Below are 22,306 nucleotides of genomic sequence, written 5' to 3'. Positions count from 1 at the left end.
ACACTCAGTTCAGAGAAAAGGGCACTAGCCTAGCAGCCAAGAGACACAAACTTGAACCAGCCCCAAGAACATGGACTAATACAATATTGTGAAAAGATGGCTGGATCTGGAGTGACAACCTGAACCTGAACTTCAATTTTGACTCTAAAAATAGGTATTGTTGTGCCACAGTTTCTCTAATTGTCCTGACTCAGTTTCCTTGAATTGTTCTGCCTCAGTTCCTAATTGTTCTGCTCAGTCCTGCAAAACCATCCCTCCCTCCTAATCATCACGATCCAGATAAGGAGAAAGACCTTCAGTCTTAGACATAATGCCCCAGACCTTCCCTACTTATCAGAATGTCAGGTGCTTCCCCCCATTCTGTCATAGTTCTTCCTGATCCCAACTTATCAGAATATCCAGTGCCCCCCCCACCCTGTCAGAACTGGATCAATAATCCATTCCCTCTCTTAGAGGTCTTTCTCTGCCCCTGCCTCAATCTACCCGGTTCTCTTGGAGCCACGTGTGTATATATACTTCATGACAAGCACACATTAGCTGCTGGATTCTTGGAGATAGTCTCATTCAGCCCTGGGACCAAACTATGGATCCATTGGGTCCCAGTAAATCTCTCCCTTTCAAATAAAATATTAAAACTCTCTAATCTCTATCTTGCCTCAGTTTCTCCAACATTGCAGTATAGACTCTGAATAAGAAAGATTTGGAATCAAATTCTGACTCTGACACTTTTAGTTATGGACATGGGTCAGTTACTTTAACTCTCTGATCCTCAGTTTTTGTGTTATAGAGATAATAACAACTGTAACTGTAACTATAATATTTATCTCATGAGATGGTTGTGAAGATCAATTATATATGTTATATATATATATATGCATGTATACACACATATATGTATGTAGAAGCACATATACACATTTACACACATATATGGAGACCATTCCCTGGCCCTGGCCCTGTGTCATAAACCATTTCTAGCTTAATTATTATATGCAATTTATCATTATGTGGATGCCTTGCATTTTTATAGTGCTCTATACTATTCAAGTTTCCTTAATCATGCCTATAATAGTCAAATGATCATCTCTCCTAAACTTGTCCTTCCATCCCAGCTTCCCTCTTTCTGTAAGTGGCAATTTCATCCTCCCATTCTCCTAATTTTGTAAACTTGGGGTAATTTTGGACTCTTACCTCTCTTTCAGCTCTATATGTCTAATCATTTGACAAAAACTGACAACTCCCAGTAAGATTTATCTCTCACCAAACCCTTTCTCTCTAGTCACTGCCATCACCTTAGTCCAGGCCCTTATCAATTCAGTTCTTATCTAGACTATTGTAAAGGACTTCTAATTGGTCTTCTTGTATCCAGTCTCTCTCCCTTCAAATCCATCTTTCTCATAATTACTATATATTTTCCTAATGCATGTCTCTGAGCATGTCACTTCTACACTCAAAAACCTGGGATAGCTAGCTCCCTATTGTTTGTAGAATAAAACACCAGTGTGAAAACAAGTTACCTTTCTAAACTCATTTAACACTTTCCCTTCATATAAATCCACTCAAATTGGATCACTAGCTATTAACTAAACCTAACATTCTATCTTCCACTTCAGTGCATTACCCCATGCTTCAAATGTAATTTTTCATCATCTTAGCTTATTAAAATGCTTTCTTTCTTTCAAACCTTAGTTTAAGCTATTGCCTCCTTTGGGGAGTTTTCTCCAATCCTACAGGATGAGAGCATTCTCTCCTTCCTTTTATTTGTTGTAAGCTTCAAATGAGATATTTTTATAAAACTCACCAATCATAAAAAAACTGTAAATGCTATTATTATTATTCTTATTTTTCTTGGGATATACTTCAGTTGATCTTTTGCCTTGTATTAATCAACAGAAACGAGGCATTATTCTCTTATAATCTCTCCTATTTACCTTGGGTAATAATACTTCCCCACCCCCTACCACTCACTAGCCATTTTTTTATTTGTTTGTTTGTTTTGTTTTTTGTTTTTTTTTAGTCCAAAGATCATTGTCCTCAGCTAGGGAAATGAAAGCCAATTAAAAGTGAACAAATCTACTTTCTTGTTTTATTCTATGATTTCACACACAAAACACAAATAGACACACAGATTTTGAATAGTGATTATAGTTATACTCTTGATCTGCCCCTTTTTGTTATTCTAATTAAAAATTCCCCTTTTCTTTTCTTTGGTTGCCCTTGTCAACCTCAGTTGATTCTGAATTTTGGTACTCCTACCTAATGGAGAATATTTGGGTGAAAAAAGCAAAACATAAACAAAACTAAGAAACAATATTGTAAAATATATGATAATCCATAGAGTGCAAGCCATCCTGAAATCAGGGGGACCTGAGTACAAATATGACTGCAGACACTTACTATTGGCTATCTGTGTGATGCTGAGCAAGTCACTTAACCTTACGTGTCTTGCTTCCCCCAGAAAATAAATAAAAAATAAAAAAGCCACAAACTCAGAAAAAGGGAAGAAGGAATTTGGAGAAATGTTGATGTTGATAGTGACAGAGATCACAACCTTTTTCTCTCCTTTTTTTCTTTTCTGTTTCTGACTTTCTCCCTTGTATCTGTCTTTTTTTCTCTCTGTAACTGTCTTTTTCTTTGTGTCTCATCTTTATTTCTCTCTGAATTTGTCTTTCTGTCTCTACAGGGGAGTCTCCCTGGCTTCCTCTTCCAAACAAAGAATCAATTGACTTCAATTAGCATAACTTCCTAATCCTTAGCAGTGCTTTTACATTTTTGAATCCTCCGAGTTGTAGAAGACACCATTTTCTGCACTATAGCTGGCAGTTTGGGTGCCTAAGGCCATTCAGCTGAGGAAGGAGAAGAGAACAGCACTGTCCTCCAGTGTGCAGGTGAAGAGAGAGACGTGCTGGGCTTGCCTGAGGTCACACAGCAAGCTCATGACAGGGCTGAGAAGAGATCTGGTTCTACTGGCTCCTAGTTTCAATGCTCCAAAAGAAGCCACTTCACCAGAGAAAGCAGCAAGAATAGGTCTTAAGTGGTGGAAGTGTAATCACCAGCAAGAACTTCTCTAAGGAGATTTTTTTTTTTGGTGGATGAGAGGTAATGAGGACTTCTCAGTATCATTTCATTCACATCTCCTTAGTGTCCATATGCCTGTTCCACATGTAATTTGACATGAAAGAGTGAAAAATCGCAGTTGAGCAGGTGGTTTTGTAGATTTGAGGTTGAAGAGCAGAATGGGACCTAGTGGATGGCACTGGGTACAACTTCAATGATGGGAGCAGGGGAGTATCTGACAACATCCTATTTTCATTAATTACTCTTGTTAACTAGTATGAAATGTAGTTGTTTTTATACTACAAAAAAATGCAAGTGTTGCCAGAACCTTCTGAATTTCAGTGCCCTGGGGCAAGCCTGATCATGACTCTGTCAGGTTTTCTGTCAGATCCTGTATACAGGACAGACTACACAAACCATTGATATTTGTTTCTTCTTCCTCTGACCTTTATTCAATGTTCTCTTATCTGACAGTACTTGTGGATTCACATGATTGTCCCTGGGATGACAAACAGATGCTTCTACTTCAGGGGATCCAGCTCCCTCATCTCTGGAAAGAGCATCATGTCAGTTACTTAGCTTCAAGTGTTTGACTGTCCTTTTCTGAGTGACCTCCAATTACCTTCTGAAATTTAATCAGAATTTCCCTCTCTGCTTTAAGATTCCTTTACTTCTTTATTTTATTTTAGTGACATTATGAACAATATTTAATGTTAATATAATTCATTAAACCTGCTTTATATATATGTATATATTTATATATGTAATTAATATCATTGAATACATTTTCAGTGTTTCAATTATTCTATAGGATGTTTTGTCTATTCTTTTATTCCCATCATTGTTTCCTTTTATATGACAGTGCTTAATGTATTTTATGTTCTTTTGATTTTTTTTTGTTGTGTATTATTTCATAAAGAGCTTTCCTTTCCTCATACTTTTCAATTTTAATTGAATTGCAATTTCATAATTCATTTTACTATTCCCCTTTTGTTGAACATTTTATGTTCGATTTTTGTTTTTGTTTTTTGTAATGGCAGATGATTCATCAAAAATCTTTGAATAAACAATTTGTTTTTATTTTGTTAACATTTTCAGAGTATATCTTAAGAATTAAATTATTATGTCAAAATATATAATACTTGCATAAAATATTTTGGAGGTAAGTAGGTAGCAGAGTTAGAGTACAGGACTTGGAATTGGAAAGACTGGACAGTTAGTCCTACCTCAGGCATTTAATAGTTATGTAAATGAGAAGTTATTTGAACTCTTTCTCAGTTTCCTCCTCTGTAAAATGAGGATAATAATTGCCCCTACCTCATAGATTTATTGTGAGGAGGAAAATGAATTAATTTATGCAAAGCATTTTGCAAGCTTAAAGTGTTCATTAAATACTTTTAAATAAAATACTTTTAAATTAAATAACTTTTGACTACTTATCCATTGTGGAATTTAAAAATTTAATATTTTTTAGACATTCAGATGTCAAATTTTTATCTGTTGTATTTACCCTTAATAATTTGAGCCCATTTTTCTTATTGATCAATGTTTAATTACACACTTTTTCTTTTAATCCAATAAAGTCTGATCTTGTACTTAATAATTTCTCTTGGGGAAGGAATCTGGGAAGATGGTGAAATAGCTTGGTAAATTTCAATCTCTCCAGATTTCCTCAACAATAAAAAAAAGAAAAAAGAAAAAAGAAAAAAAAATCTGTGCTTCAGGGTGAACATAGACTAGTTAAAAACAAAAAGATTTGGGGCAGAACAAGGATTCTCCTGATACAACCCAATAAGACCAGGATTTATGTGAAGTGCTAACACCTCTGGGCTAGCTCTCAGAAACACCTATTGAGGCCTCCTCCAGATAACTAGGTGTAGTGGGAACCACAGAGACTTTGACCTTCTGGACTGTTTGTGAAGTCCAAGTTTTAGTCTATCTAGGATTTTAGTCTAGGAAGATTGAGTGAACCTCTGCTGATTTCTAACACCAGACCCAGCTGAGTTGCAGGAACAAGGTCCTGGGTGAATAGGAGCCAGCTCTGGGTGAGTGCAGAAACAGCAGGGTAGGGAAGCTGTTGTAGGGACTTACAGGAGGGTGGAGTTCTTGGTTTGGGGGTCCTAGTCATAATGAAGAGTTGAAGAAAAGCTTGAGGCACCCCCCACAATTAAAAGTACTTATACTAATACTTTTTATTTTTTTTTTTTAATAAATCAACAAAGAAAAAGGAATCCCACCATAAAAACCTATTTTAGAAACAGGGAAGACTGGGATTCATCTTCAGAGGAGGACACTTTAGTAAAAAAAAAAAAAAAAATCTATCCCGAAGAGTAACATGAAATGGCTCCCTGACCAGAGAGAATTTATAAAGAACTAAAAAAAAAGAATTTTAAAGTAAAATGAGAGGAAAAACGAAAATATAAAATAAAATAAAAACAATCCAAGAAAAACAAGAAGATTATGGGAAAAAAGTTAACCAACTAGAAAAGGAGGTACAGAGTCTCAAAGATGAAAATAATTCTTTGAAATTAGAATTGGCTAGGAGAAGTTAGCGAAGGTATGAGAGACCAAGAAATAACAAGAAAGATTACAAAGAATGAGAAAATAAAAAAGATTATGAAACATCTTCTAAAAAAAATGAAAGTTCTGGAGAACAGATCAAGAGGAAAAAATATAAGAATAATTGGACTGCCAGAAAGTTGTGACCAAAAAAAGAACCTTGACACAATAATGCAGGAAACAACCTTAGAAAATTGTCCTGGAGTGATAAAACATAAGGGGAAAGTAGAAATAGAAAAAAAATTACCAATCACCACCTCAAAGAAATCTTTTGTGGAAAATACACAAGAATATCATTGCCAAATTTAAAAAAAAAAACAGATCAAAGAGAAAATTTTGCAAGAAACAAACAAAAAATTCAAACATGCCTGAGTTACAATTAGAATTTTACAGGACTTATTGGCAGCTACAATAAAATACTACAGGTCCTGAAATCATATCTACTAACAATCAAAAGAACTAGGACTGCAGCCAAATATATCATATTCAGCAAAATTATCTATAGTTTTGAGTGAAAAAAAATTGACATTCTCCAAACTTGCAGATTTTCAGGACTTTCTATCAACCAAATCTGAACTAACAGAAAATTTAACATTTAAAAGCCATTATCAAAGATCAGTTTTAAGGAAGTTAGCATGGAGAAATTGTTTAAACGTGGATAAATTGTTTATCTTTTTTTTTTTTTTTAACAAGGGAAATGTATATTATATGTATAAGATCCACATCAACAATAGGGTAGTTCAAAACAAATATTAGCAGAGTTAAGGTTAAAAATAGTAATCATTATAAAAATGAGGTGTAGAGGAAGAATAGACAGGCATTAGAGGGGAGAGGATTCAGTTATGAAAGCCTACTCACATGGGGCATGAGTTCATTAGGCAATACTACATATTTAGCACTTTCCAAAATTTATAAATAAATAAGGGGGGGAGGAATAGGTGAACGGGGAAGCAAAGGATGAAGGAAAAAGGCAAGGGAGGGATGAGAAGTGTACTTATACCTATTAATTGCCAAGTTGCTAACCAATTTTCCAAAAATATTTGTTGAACATTATTTCCCAAGTTTTCTCTGTTTTGTTTTGTTTTTCTTTTTAGGTTTGGTATACCATATTTGGTAGCATGTCTGGGTTCTCTGTTTTATTCCATTAATTTATTACTCTATGTTCCCCTAGTGTCAGATAGTTTTGAAGATAACCAATTTGCAATATGTCTCAAAATTTGGAATCACAAGACCATCTTGTAGATAATTATCTACAGAAAAATAAATTGCTGAAGCTTGCAAAACAGGAAATTAATAATTTAAATAAACTAATCTCAAAGGAAGAAGTAAAATGAGTCATCTAAGAATTACTTTACTGTTACTTCCCCCCAATCTTACACATAAAATAAAACACTTTTTTTCAGTTGAATTCACATGTGAATTCTTTCAACTTTTCATGGATAAATTACATTATATTCATAAATATAGAGAAAGAGAATACTGTTTAATATCTTTGAGATAAATATGGTATTAAAATCTAGTAATTATATCATTAAAAAAGAAAATTGTAGATTAATTTTTATAATATAGATGAAAATATTAAATAAAATATTGGTTAATAGGATATAATAATGCATTTAAAATTGAATTTTCGTGACCATGCAGGTCTTATGCCAGATATATAAAGGCAGATAACTGTCAGCATTATGTAAACAACAACAAAATGTTAATAATATGGTATTTATAAGCAAACAAAGAATCATTTGTGGTTTAAAAATATAAAAAGGTTGAAAATGGAAGGATTTTTAAATTAACATACTAAAAATTATATCTACTTTGGTTCCAGAACCAATGTAATAGTGATGGCAAAATATTGGAAGCATTCTCACTAAAAATAGACACAAAATAAGGTTGCCTTCTTTCACCAGATTTTTCTTCTTTCCTTTTTAAGCTTTTTCAACCTTTAGATGGAACATTCCATTCTCCTTAATAATTCAGGGAATAGACAGGTATCCTTTAAAATGCTTTATTTTCCCTTCTAGAAGGGCAGTTACCTTATTCTTTTTAACACAGATAACAATCACTTGACCACTGAAGAATGGCAAATATTGAACAATCTATATATGATTACAAGTTATAGATTTCATCTTGGTTTCTATAATGTCTGGTTGAAAGATCCTCAGTGCTTTCCCACTAGTACGTCTTTTGATTACCTGCCTGGAAAATTTTCTTACAACCTTTTCTTTTTGACATCTCTCTTACTTCTTTCTCTCATCATTCTGCTTATATTCTCATTCAGTGTATGTTCCCCCCCCTTCTCTGAAAGAGACTCCCAAATTTAGTATGTTCTGCACCTTTCAAATTACTTTTGTATTTTCTTCCCTTTTAATATCAATCATCCTTTATCTCTTGCCCACTGCTTTCCCGATATTAGTAAAATTATGTCTTCCCTCTTGACTTTTTAAATGTTTTACCTGTGAAATAAAAGATTGGCTTAGGTGATACCCAACATCCCTTCTATGTTTGGGTTCCTAAGTAACTATTAATAGTTGATGAGGGGGATGAGAGATAAAATGAGTGGCCAATGGAAATGATGTTTAGTTCCAAAAAAAATGTTAAACTCATTTTCAATTTAGGGCAAAGTCCTAATTGGGTATTTATTTGATCGGTGGCTTCCTTGGTGGTCCTTTTGTTCATGCTGTACAAGATTTATTAATATATTGCAGTCCAGGGAAGATAGCCTACTGATATTTTTGGTTTCCCTTTTGTTTTTGCCTTTTCCTCACATAATGGTTGAGAATAAAATGACCAGAACCCTTTTTTGAAACACACTGTTGGCAAAGATTGGTTTTGGAAAAACCTCTTGAGTTCCATTCTTTTTTGTTCTTTCTATGATGCCTGGAACTTTAGGCTATATATATTCAGGATCAGATAAACTGGGTTCTATTGCTACAACTTTGAACTAATCACCACATTTGGTCTCAGTTTCTTTATCTATAAAGTAAGATTTTTAATGCTCATGTAAAATAGTTGCTTCTGTCGTCTAAAAGCAAAGGTTGTATGAAGGATTGGAGGTAGAAAGGAGAGAAATATATGAAACTGGCTAGAGATTAAATTTAAAAAAGAAAGACAGGTGGACTGGAGAAGTTAGAGAAAAGTAAACCTCTCAGAAGGAATCAAAGGGAAAAAAAACCCTGAAGTTTCTGATGATGAAAAGAAGGAAAAGCAGAATACAGTGAAAGACCTAAAGAAGAGAATAAGTGGAAGAAAGAAGCACTTAAGGGCAAAGAGAGGTTGTTGGTAAGACAAGGCAATTAAAATGATTTGGTAAGACAAGATAAGAGGTTAATGAGAAAAGAGAGAGGAAGTATGCTGTAGCTGTCAAGGTATTAATGCGAGTGCCAGAGAAATGAGAAGTGACAACTTTGGAGATGATATCTCTTAAGCAGTTTGCCATTTCAGTTCTGTAGGAGAACTATTAGCCAGAAGGGCAATGACTAATTATCTCCTGTCCAGTAAATCTAGAGAGAAAGGAGAAATTTTTCAGTGACCTGAATTAAGTACACTATGAATTTCTGCTGTGGCCAAGAAACCACTAATTATGTTCCCTGAATGCTCCAACTAGCAGAAATAACTATCATTTACCTTTCTTGAGGGGACACTCTGATGTATTGGAATGGTCTTTGGACTTTGAATCAGAAAATCTGAATTCAAATCTTAATTCTGAGGTTCCCTCATATGACCTCCAACAAATGGCATGTTCTTTACCATGAAGGAGCAAAGTTTATTGGAATGAGCCCTGAACTTTTAATGACATGACCTGGTTTTGAATCTTAGCTCATTTACTCTGTGTGAATTTGAGCAAATTTCATAACAATTTTATGTTTTATTTTCCTCAACTGTAAAATAAAGTAGTTTGAAATAGATGATCTCTGAAATTTCTACATAATTCTTTGTTCTGTACTCGTTTTTCTTTTGTATATTTCTCTTAATTTTTCCAAATACATACAAAAATAGTTTTCAACATACACTTTTGCAAAATCTTGTGTTCTAAACTTTAATTCCTTCTTCCTCCTCTTTCCCTTTCTTTAGATAGCAAGCAATCTGATATAGGTTAAACACGTTCTAAACATATTTCCATATTTGTCATGCTGTGCAAGAAAAATCAGACCAAAAATGGGGAAAATGAGAAAAAACAAACAAACAAACAACAACAAAAAGTGAAAATGCTGTATTTTGATCCACATTCAGTCACCACAGTTTTCTATCTGGATGTAGATACAATTTTTCATCTCATTTTGAATCATCTCACAGTTGAAAAGACCTAAATCCATCACAGTTGATCATTACATAATCTTGTTGTTGTTGTGTACAATGATCTCTTAGTTCTAATCATTTCATTTAGCAGTTCATGTAAGTCTTTCTAGGCATTTCTAAAATGAGTCTGTTTATCATTTTTTTTATAGAACAATAATATTCCATTACACTCATATACCATAACTTATTCACTCAATTTTCAGTTCCTTGCCACTATAAAAAGGGCTGCTACATTTTTGCACATGTGGGTCCTTTTCCCTCTTTTATGATCTCTTTTCTGGATCAAAGACTATGCACAGTTTGATAGTCCTTTTTGCATAGTTCCTAATTGCTTTCCAGAATGATTGGATCAGTTCACAACTCCACCAACAATGCGTTAGTGCCCCAGTTTTCCCGCACCTCCTCCAACATTTATCATTATCTTTTTTTGTCATCTTATATAATGAGAAATATGAAATGATGTCCCAAAGTTGTCTTAATTTGCATTTCTCTAATCAATAATGATTTAGAGAAATTTTTCATAAGACTAGAAATGGTTTTAATTTTTTCATCTGAAAATTGCCTGTTCATTCTTTGACCATTTATCAATTGGGGAATGGCTTGCATTTTTATAAATATGAGTCAAATATCTTTCTATATTTTACAAATGAGGCCTTTGTCAGAAATGGTGCATGTAAAATTTTTTCCCCAATTTTCTGCTTCCCTTCTAATCTTGGTTGCATTAGTTTTGTTTATTATTATTTTTGTAATTAATTTTATTTTGTAATTATATTAATCAAATATAATAAATGTAATAAAATTATTCATTTTATATTGCATAATGTTCTCTAGTTCTTATTTCATACATTTTCCCCTTTTGCACAGATCTGAGAGGCAGATGATCCCTTATTTTCCAATTTGCTTATAATATCATTCTTTATGTCTAAATCATGAATAAATTTTAACTTTATCTTGGTATAGGGTATGAACTTCAGTTTCTTTATTTGTATAATAAGGGAGTTGAATGAGGTGATTGCTGGGTTCTTTTATACTTCTAAGTCTGAAAAGTTATAGACCCTTTAACCATTTTCTACATAATTTAGCGATTGACTATGGATTGTTGTTATACAAATCTGTAGTGTGTATTAGTCTTGTCTCAATTCTTTGCAGATAGAAATTCTGCATTCCATTTCTTTTATATCACCTGTGGTACAAAACCAAAAAGTCACATGTCTATAGCACTCTAAATTTGATAATCATTGTCCTCATAACCTTGTGATAGAAGTAATAACTATATTATCTCCATTAAAATTCTATTGATTTTTATATCATCAATTGCCCCAGTGTTATTTTCCATTCATTTCTCAGAGAGCCGTGCCATATAATAATAAATTGTATTTCATTTTCTAATTACATGTAAATATTTAACTTTTCAACATTCTTTTTTGTAAGATTTTGAGTTCCAAATTTTTTTCTTCCTTACTCTCTTACCTTCCCTCTCCCCAAGACAGAAAGAAATCTGATATAGATTATACATGTACAAACACTTGAAACATATTTCCATATTAAGTATTTTATGAAAGAAAAATCAAAACAAGTGGGAAAAAACCTGAGAAAGAAACAAACAAAAAAAGGTGAAAACATTATGCCGTAATCTGTATTCAGTCTCCATAGTTCTCTGTCTAAATCAAGATGGCATTTTCTACCCTGAAGCTATTGAAATTGTGTTGGATCAATGTATTGTCAAGAAAAGCCAAGTTTATTATAACTGATAATCATATAATCTTACTGTTACTATGTATAATGTTCTCCTGGCTCACTTCACTCAGCATCAGTTCATGTAAGTCTTTTCAGACTTTTCTGAAATCAGCCTGCTCATCGTTTCTTATGAAACAATAATAATCCATTATATTCATATACCGTAACTTATTCAGCTATTTCCCAATTGATGGGCATTCACTCATTTTCCAATTCCTTGCCATAATAAAAAGAGCTGCTACAAATATTTTTTTTCACATCTGGGCCTTTTCCCATCTTTTATGATCTCTTTTTTAAATGATCTTTTTAGGATATAGGTAACAAATATTTTTAAAGCCAAAAATTAGGGAAACATCAGCAAAAGTGATAAATACATCAAAAAAGTTTACAAACATTTTCAATTGTATCAAATTTGTGGACTTTCTATCCTGAAAAAGATTGGGGTATAGGAATTTTCTAACCTCTTTTATTTGGAAAAAATCCTCATCATACCAAAATAGTTGGCAATAGTACTTTTGTGATGGGAAAGAATTATAAACTAAACAGATACCTACTAATTGAAGAATGTTAGAAAGATTGTGACACATGTTTTTTTGAAAAAGCATATTGCATCATGCTTGTTTTTTGTAAATTTTCAAAATCAGTTTTGATCTTTATATGGTTGTTCTTTTCACTTAGATTGTTGCAATTCATCATGCACATTCTTTTCTGCATTTGTTTATATACATTTTTCCATACTTCTATGTGTTCAATAAATTTATCATGTCTCATAAAACACAAACATTCCATTCTATTAATGTACTTCAATTTTGTTTAGCCATTTCCCAATTGTTGGGCATCTATTTTACTGATTCAGTTGTTCTGAAAAAGTATCATCTAGAAAATTTAAATGCATTATTCAAAATTCATTACATTAAACAAGTTTGAAAGACATTTAAATAATTAAAAATTCAAATATTTTTTGGTAAATTTGCTTCATTTGTATTTTTGAATTTATTAAAACTTAAAACTGCACTAAGACTTTTGAGACACCAAGAATAGTTCAATATCTGAAAATGCTATTCCCCCCTATCCCTTTCCCCTTTCATTATTTCCCTTAATTACCTAGATGGTTTAGTTTTCCAAAGACAAACAAAAAATTGCTATTACTTTATTAATTTATTTAAATATATTTGATATTTTTATTGGAATAACATTAACATTGTAAATTAACTTTTTACATAAAGTCGTTGCTTTGGTTTGATGTTCTTTTAGAAGAGGTGAATCGCAGTGTCGGGTTGATATATGGTGTACCTTCTAACTCCAAGATTCTGTGATTCTTATTTGGAGGGTTCCTTCACAGAAAATTTTAATTTTAGCTTGAATTTTTGATGAAATTCTTCTTGTGACATATGGAAAAAAATGTCTGCAAAGAAAATATTTAGGTTAAAGTGAATCTGATCTTCTCAGTCTTCTTACAATAAATTTCTCTTCTCTTTTCTCATAATGCCGGTCCTTATCTTCCAAGAAGAAGCTGATTGGCTGAATTCAGGGACCTAGAGAGAACATCCTCTTGCCCATTTATACTTTCCCCAATGGCACCAACACATAGTAATATCTCATTTCTTTGGGTTGTTATACCACAACTTTACCTTTTAATGCTTACATAGTTATGAGCTTTAGTTGTTCTACAAAAGTATCTTATGTCTTTTCAATGTGGCACAAGGTTGGAGGCTGGGGTTCTTTAACCTTCCTTCTCATAATAATTATACACTAAAGAACAAATGGGGCAGCTAAGTAACACCATGGTTAGAGCATTGGACCTAGAATCAGTTTGATCAGAGTTCAAATTTGACCTCAGACACTTACCAGGCATGTGACAATGAATAAGTCATTTAATCCTGTATTTCTTCTCCTATAAAATGATCTGGAGAAAGAAATGGCAAAATATTCCAGCACCTTTGTCAAGAAAACCTTAGATGGTGTCACAAAGAAAAACGACTGAACAACAACAAAGAATAGTGGTTTGGTAGCTAATGGATATCAGTTCAAAGTTCATCTCATTTGAATCTTAATAAAACTTGTTAAATTGATTTATCAGTTAACAAACATTTATCAAGAGTCTACTATGTGCCAGACATTTTGCTAAGTAATGGGGATAGAAACAAAAACGGCAAAAAATAAGTCCTTAGTTTAAGAAACTTATAAAGTGTATGTTTTGGGACCAGTCACTTAAACTTTATAATCTCAGTTTTCTCACCTGTAAAATAAGAGGTTTGTTCTGGATGTTTTTGGAAACTTCTCTTTTTTTAAAGTCCATGAAATACTAGTCCCATTGCTCCAGTGTCTGTCTGGATCAGTCTTTTCCTTTAATGAACTCATTAGCATTAGTCAATGGGTCGGTATTTATTTGATAAATGTTCCTTAGCTTGGAATAAAGACCATGGATTAGGAAAATAATTTGTGGGCTTTGCAATGGGACTTGGAGGGACATATTTCAAGGTGATATTGGAGGTTTCTAGGTAAAGAAGCTGTTTTTCTTGCTAGAAGACTGAAAGAAGGAAGGTTGTAGACTAGAATCCATTTGTCTTGATTTGGAAACAGTTTAATTCTCATAAGGTTTTAATTATCAACTGGATTAGCAAGAAAGTCTCTCATCTGAAATGCCAGAGGCTAGAGGAGAACCAGAGCTACTTCCCTCTTACTGACTATGAGAAAGCTCATTGGAAATGAATAAAATGCTTTTGGCCTACAGCAGATGACAGCCATAGAGAGTTAGCTTCTCCATTGACCCACGAGTCTCGGGGGAGAAGATTTTTGTTCTCTGCTTTGATTTAGAATGATTTAACCAAAGACCTGGATAAACATGTCTCACATCTAGAGCTTAGAATTATAGAAATGCTCTATCTTAGAAGTAAATCATATAGGTTTCATAGCTATGGGTAGAAGTATTCTTATCCCAATAAGGAATAGAGGAAATTACAAAAAATAAAATGCACAACTTTGATTATATGAAATTGAGTAGCTTTCTCACAAATAATGTTAATACACTAGGATAAGTAAAGTGGTTGAATGAGGGAAAAAAAATTTTGCATCAAATTTCTCAGACAAAATTTTTGGTGTCCAAGATAAATAGATAACTAAAAGACATACAAGTGGTATACATATACATACACTTATACATATGTACATGCATATGTGTCTTTATATAAAGATCTATGCTTCTCTCTATATATATTATATATATATGTATTTATATTCATATGTATGTATATGCATGTGTATCTATCTACTTACTAATCAAAAGACATAAATGGATATAAATAAACATTTCTAAGAATAAGAATCACATAATGTTAAGAACTATAGAAAAAGTGCTTCATATAATAATAATAAGAAAATTCCAAATCAAAACAAAGTTGAGGTTTGTTTTATATCATATCATGGAAACTGACAAAGATAACAAAGTTGAAATAATTAATGTTTTAGGGGTTGTAAAAAAGATAGGCTCATGAAGTGTTGCTAGAATTGTGAATTGATGTAATTATTTTGACAAGTGTATGAGCAAATTAAGTGACTAAAATATCTATAACTTTTGATTTAGAGATTCTACTACTTGCCATATGCCTCTGAAAGGCCATTGATAAGAAAGTCTTCATCCAAAATAGTTGTAGGTTTTGTTTTTTTAAATTTTGGAGTGTTTTTTTATGATTTGGAAAAAAGTAGATGCTCATCAATGGGACTTAGCTAAAAATATTGTAGTATATGGAAGCAACAGAAATTACTGATCTGTAAGAAAGGATGCATATAATGAATATCTCAATGAATATCGAGGAAAGTTGTACATAAACCACTACAGAGAAAAGGTAGCTGAATTAAGTAAACAATATACCAGTGACTAGAACAATATAAATAAAAAGTTCAACCAAAGATAGAAGGCAACTTTTGCAAGTTTTTCAAAGACAAATATGTTTTAAGTAAGAGGTTTGAAAAGATATCCCATCCCCCAACTCCTTTTCAAAGATGGGAGGTCCAAAAATGTGGTTATTTGAACATATTTTCAGATTTTTTTTTAATATATTGATTAGTTTTATTGATTTTCTCTTTCTTTTTCTTTTAGTCTTAAAAATATAATTAGTCATATGGCATTCCTCTCTGGGAGAGCAATAGGAAGAAATACTGGGAAAGAAATGGGAAATAAACTTTGATGACATAAAAATGAAACATATTAATAGAGCTTATTTTTTCAAAATAGGGATATTATTATTTATATTACTTTTCTGGAAGTGTTCAGAGAAAAACATTTATTAAGCTCAAATATGTATATATATACACACACACATATATATATAAACATATAATACAATAATTATATGATAAAATATATAATATATAAAATAGATATATGTTTATATGTATGGATATGTATATCCAAATGAATCTTTGTTGTACTATAGGACATAAAGAAGATCGGAAAACAAGATGTCTATCCCCAAAGCTCTGAAACAAGACTAATACACACCATATAGATTTGTACAATACCAGGTTATAGTTAAATGCTTAATCATCTAGTAAATATTTTAAAGGTCCATAAGATTTTAGATTTAGAAGAGAACTTGGTGGTAAGTCATCTAATTCAACTATAAATGGAAAGAAGCACAAAATAATTAAAATTAATGTTGCAAAAATTCAAAGAACAAATATTACTCCAAGGAAGAGATAATGAGAAAGATATATCCATTTATTTCTTTTCAGAAATGGGTATTTCAGGGATCTGAATCACTGAATATATTTTCAGATGTTTTTAATTTATTTATAGGTTTTGCTGATTTTTTAAAATTTAATTTATTGTAGTATGAGAGCTCCCTAGAAGGAGAGGAAAAAGGGATACTCAGGGAAATTTAAATAATATAAAAATAAAACATCAAATTATTATTATTAATTTTTTTCCTGGGGCAATTGGGGTTAAGTGACTTGCCTAGGGTCACACAGCTAGGAAGTGTTAAGGATCCCATGCCAGATTTGACCCCATGAAAACATGTAATGATATTTGGGTGGGAACCTTGTTTAGAAGCCTCATTTGAGTGAGAAGTGAAATGATTTATCCAAGAACATATCTGAGTATTAGGATAGCTTTGGGGTAGGTAAGAGGACCATTGGCTCCATCTTTAAAGAGCAGTAAACTAAGTTTCAGTTAGAGGTAGTGAATGCCTATAGCCTTGCAACTGGTGACTGAATTTATTTGAAGTAGTCAGTGGAAGACCAGGTCACCTTGCTCCCATTTTGGTGCTCTGATGACTTGAAGTCAGGACATGCCCCTTGTCATAGATGGCTATCCCAGCCCCTTTTTCTTAACTCCCTGAGATCTTTGCCAGGATGCTCTGTGTAAGCCTTCCAGAAAGGATGGTCGGAGGATTAGGTTCCCTCATCCCGAATGAGCCCGCTTGGAACCAAACCTTCTGCAAGGTTAAGCAGTGCAGAGACTAGGCTTTTGGGAAGTTAGGGAAGCAGAAAAAACTTCCCCTTCCAGTAGCCATTAAGGACCACAGGGCTCCTCCAGAAGGTTAGAGGCCTGAGGCCGGGGTGCCCAGCGGGATTCCTAATTAGGAATAGTTGGCTCTGTGGGCAATTTCACAGCTGTCTAGACAGCTGAGCTGCTGTCTTGTTTTCTCATTGGCCAGAAAAAGAAAGAAAGGAAGAAAGAAAAAAAAAGCTCCTCATTGTAGAGTGCTTTACACAGCACTTTCCTCACAATCATCCTGTCAGGTAGGCAGTGCAAGTGTTTATAAATCTCATTTTATAAGCAAGGAAACTGAGGTTCAGAGAGAGAGAGAGAAAATCATGTACCATGACCCATTAAATGTATTTGTATTAGGAAGATAATAAATTCCTGCTTTAAATTTGGGGTGCTCCTTCTCTGAACCTCAGTTTTCACATCTATAAAATAAGAATAACAGTTCTTCTGCATTTACTCAAACAGATAGACTTTCTTTGTATGGTTATGGAGAGTCACTTTCTTTCTCTGAGACTGCAAATTCACTTACTAATGATCAGATCTGGGACTCAAATACACTTGTTTTTCTCACCCTCTCTCCTGGTATCCCTCTTTCCCATACGTATATTTTTCTCTGAGAAAGTATCTTTTGACTTTAATGGCTTTTATATATCTCTAGGAGCCCAGGTTCCCTCAATGAAAGAAGTCCATAAACTCAAACCTGTTAAATAACCCTCCTTTTCTCCTCTACACCATCACCCTGGTTCTTTCTGTTCTCTCTCCTCACCCTCCATAGCTGTACATATAGTGAATAGTTTATATCCAGTAGGGCATGTGATGAACATTATACTTGTCAGAGCCCTTGTCCCTGGGGCAGGAATGAGGGAGTTTTATATTAAATAGGCCTCCTGAGATCTGTGGAGTTTAATCTTTACTTGAAAGAGTTTTTGATCATCTTTTCAGGCTGTTCCCCAACTCTCTTCCCCATTCTCACTCCCTCCTCTGTTTTTTGTCCCCTAAACGCTTTCTCTTTCAGTCCTTGGAATTCACTTACATCTGTATAACATCTGCAGAGAAAGTTGAGGGTGTTTCTTCCTTCATTTCTTCTTTCTTCTCTTCGCTTCTGCTCCCATCTCTCCGCTTAGCCTGGGATGGGGAAGAACTGACTGGACACCTCTGACATCAGCTGCAGAGAAAGCTGTCTGTCTAACTGAATCCTGAATCCCGCCTTGATTCTACTTCCCCCACCCCATTTGGCCCCTCTCTCACCCCTACCTCTGACTTCTCTTTGGTGTTTTAACTAAGCTCTGAGTGATTGTTTCTGTGCCATCCTTTCATGCTGCAGAATGAGTCGCTAATGCAACCCCCTGCCGGCAGAAGCCCAGTCTGATCTCATCCTAAATAGGCCCAGTGTTTGCCTGGGAAATGATGGATCAATGTTCCACGGCCTCATTATATATTCATTGGGCAGAATGCAGGTGGAGCAGGAGGCCACTTGCTTATTCCATAAATGAAGTCCCTGCCAACTGAGATTCAGCTGGATTGAAAACTCCTTCAGGTTCACTTTTCCTGCAGAGAAATGGAAGACTATTCTTTTCCAAACAAACTAAATGTATATATTCACAATAAAAGGGCCTGAGAAACTTTAGGTGGATTCCAAGCCTGCTTGGAACCACCAGGGAAGAAGAAAGACTCAAAGAGAACTTTTTTTCCTCCATAAATCTCTGATTTTTGCCTGACATCGTGGTCTAGCTATTAATTTTCAGTGTTATACCCATATAGATCAATTCGCTATCAGGGTCAGAGAATGGATAGACCATGGTAGAGAAGAACAGTTTGTGATAGAAGAGAAGAAAGATAGCCATAGTTTAACACATTCTAGATATTTGAGGGAATAATTTCTTTTTTTAAGTCTATATTCTTTATTTTTGTATTTTAAGAGCCATAATGATAATATATAGCTATAGAAAATGGTAGCATTATTAGATAATTTTTTTCTTCTTAAAATTTCCAAATCTCACTTTCTTCCTACCAGATGATAAATAGTGGGTGGTGGATGTTGCTTGGTGACATCATCAAAATTCCAAATTCAGTAATATCATCATGTAATTTCTTATTCTACCACTGTAGATCATTTACATTTCATACCTGCTTGTCCTGTGCAATTCTCATCCATTTTTTTCATAACCTTCTTCAGATTTGCTTTCAGTAATTGCTCATTAGACCAAATTAATATAGCAAAAATCACAATTCCACCTAAATAAATATTCAGTTCCATATCAATGAATCTCCCAAAAATTATTTTGCAAAGCTAGAAAAAATAGTAACAAAATTCATCTGGAAGAAAAAAAAATACAAAGGATGGTGGCCTAGCACTCAGACATAAAAATCTATCATAAAGTTTGAATCACCAAAACCATATAGTACTAGCTAAGAAATAGGGTGTTGGATCAATGGAATGGGTTAGATACACATGACACAACAATCAATGACCATAGTAATCTAGTGTTTGGTAAATCCCCAGACTCTAAGGGAATATATTTCAAAGGGTTCAGAGGAAATATAGACAGGCTCCCAAGGATTGTCATTCTAAAGGCAAATAAGCATTCAAAAAGACTCGGTAGGAAATAATCAAGAATAGAATGAGGAAGGCATAAAGAAGAATCATTAAAATAAGGAGAAGAAATTTGAGTTGTCCAAAGAGATTAAGGTAGACAAACAGAACTCACCAAGTAAGTTAGATTTTTTAAAAGATATGTACAGAAAATGGAATCAAGGGCTGACTGGATGTAGGGAATGATGGAGGGAAGGTGACTCCAAAAACAATATTAGGAGTGCTACTACTCAGTTAAGAAAGAAAGAAAGGAAGGAAGGAAGAAAGAAGAAAGAAAGAAAGGAAGGAAGAAAGAAAGAAGAAAGAAAGAAAGGAAGGAAGGAAGAAAGAAGAAAGAAAGAAAGAAAGAAAGAAAGAAAGAAAGAAAGAAAGAAAGAAAGAAAGAAAGAAAGAAAGAAAGAAAGAAAGAAAGAAAGAAAGAAAGAAAGAAAGAAAGAAAGAAAGAAAGAAAGAAAGAAAGAAAGAAAGAGAGAAAGAAAGAAAGAGAGAAAGAGAGAAAGAAAGAGAGAAAGAAAGAGAGAGAGAAAGAGAGAAAGAAAGAAAGAGAAAAAAAAGGAAGGAAGGAAGGAAGGAAAAAAAGAAAAAGAAAGAAAGAAAGAAAGAAAGAAAGAAAGAAAGAGAGAGAGAAAGAAAGAGAAAAAAAAGGAAGGAAGGAAGGAAGGAAGGAAGAAAAAGAAAGAAAAATAGGTATATATATATATATATATATATATAGGTAGATAGGTAGATAGATGGATAGATAGATAGATGGTAAAGTCATTGGCATATGCCAGGCACTATATTAAACACTGGGAACAGGGTCATGGAGTGGATAAATTGTTATTCAACTAGTGGAAACAGAGTCAAGAAGACTTGAGTTCAAAGCCTTCCGCAGACACTTACTAGCTATATGACTCTCAGCACTCTCTGAACTCATTTCCTCAATTTTCTGATTTGTAAAACAGGAATAATAATAGCAGCTACCTTCCGGGGTTGTTGTAATGATCAAATAAGACTACTTAAGATACTTTGCAAATCATAGTGTTATACAAATGATTGTTATTTTAATTAATTACTATTATACAAATACAAGAAAGTTAGATGGTCCATAAGATCAAGGAGCTTAAATTCTAATGGGAGAAAGCAAATACTTAAAGGGGAGCTAAAAGGAGGAAAACAAGGGACTGAGGCTTCAAGGTGGAATTATTTCCAGTTAGTGAGAAGGAGAAGAACTCACAAGATTTGAGTTGTGAGTCAAATGAAACATGATTTGACATTACCAATTAGAGTGGTAATATCTCCAAATGTGCAAGACAGCTGGCAAAGAAGAGTAGAAGAAATCAAGAGGATCAGATTGTGAGTGAGCAGTAAGTTGAGTCTAGTAACAAAAGCTAAGGGCAACAAAAATGTTTTTTTTAAAAATCTATATTAGGTGAAAGATGAGGAATCTCAGAATGGATGGAACAATGATAACAGGCAACATAAAGGGGGCAGAACTCAATTCTTACTTAGCTTTTCTTGTCCCTGTCAAAGAGAATGGCTTTTAGACAGAATAAAACTGGCTAATAGGGAGTTGAGGCCCAATATAAATGACAATATGATGAAAAGAACTCCCAGTTGCCTTGATGAATTCAAGTCATTTTTTCCAGATGACTTACATCATTAGGTACTGATAGAATTGTTGGATGTAGTTGCTGAGCCACTGTATATTATATTCGAAAGATCTTAGTACCCAGCATATAGTATGCACTTAATAAATGTTTATTGATGATAACTACAGTGAACTAAAGAAGGACCTCAATAAGCTAAGAACATCAAATGAAAGGCCAACCAAATGATAAAGGGCCTAGAAGTTGTGCTAAATGAAAATCAGTTGAAAGAACTGAGGCTATATCATCTGAAGAAGATTCAAAGGGAAAATGAAATTGTCTTCAAACATTGAAAGGACTATCAAATGTAAGAAACATTAGACTTCTGAAGTCCCAGAAGGCTTTACTAGGAACAATGGGTGGAAGTTTTAAATAGAAATATTTATGAATTATTTAAAAGAATTTTATTTTTATAATTAGAGCTATCCCAAGATAGAATATAATGCCTCTGATTGCACATATATAACCTATATCAACTTGCTTGCCTTATCAATGAAAAGAGAGGGGGGAGAGGGAGGGAGAAAACTTGGAAGTCAAAAAAAAAAACAAAAAAAAAAACAAGTGTTTAAAAAACAAATGTATATAATGTAATGCCCCAGGAACTAGTAGCTTTTCTTTTATTAAAGAACTTAAAGAAAAGACTGGATGGCTACTAATCAGGGCTCTTATAGTAAGGCGTCTTTTTTCCCTTTAGGTGTGGATTTAATCTCTTTGGTTCCTTTCTAACTTTGAAATTCTCCAATTCTTGTGTAGGAGAAAAAAAAATTGAATCTTTAACTCGAGATACTTCAGTTCTAGTTCTTATTCTATAACATTTCTTCCCCTCTGATTGAAAGACTGGCGGCTGGAGCAAAAAGCTCCTTCATCAACCTCCACTTGAAGAGATCCCAGTGATTGTTAGTACTGATTATTAATACTTTGACAGGTGCCTAATAAATTTTA

This window comes from Sminthopsis crassicaudata, chromosome 2, assembly GCF_048593235.1.
Source record: "Sminthopsis crassicaudata isolate SCR6 chromosome 2, ASM4859323v1, whole genome shotgun sequence".
Classification (NCBI taxonomy): Eukaryota; Metazoa; Chordata; class Mammalia; order Dasyuromorphia; family Dasyuridae; genus Sminthopsis; species Sminthopsis crassicaudata.
The sequence above is the reverse complement of the archived record's forward strand: the minus strand, read 5'-3'. Positions refer to the sequence as shown.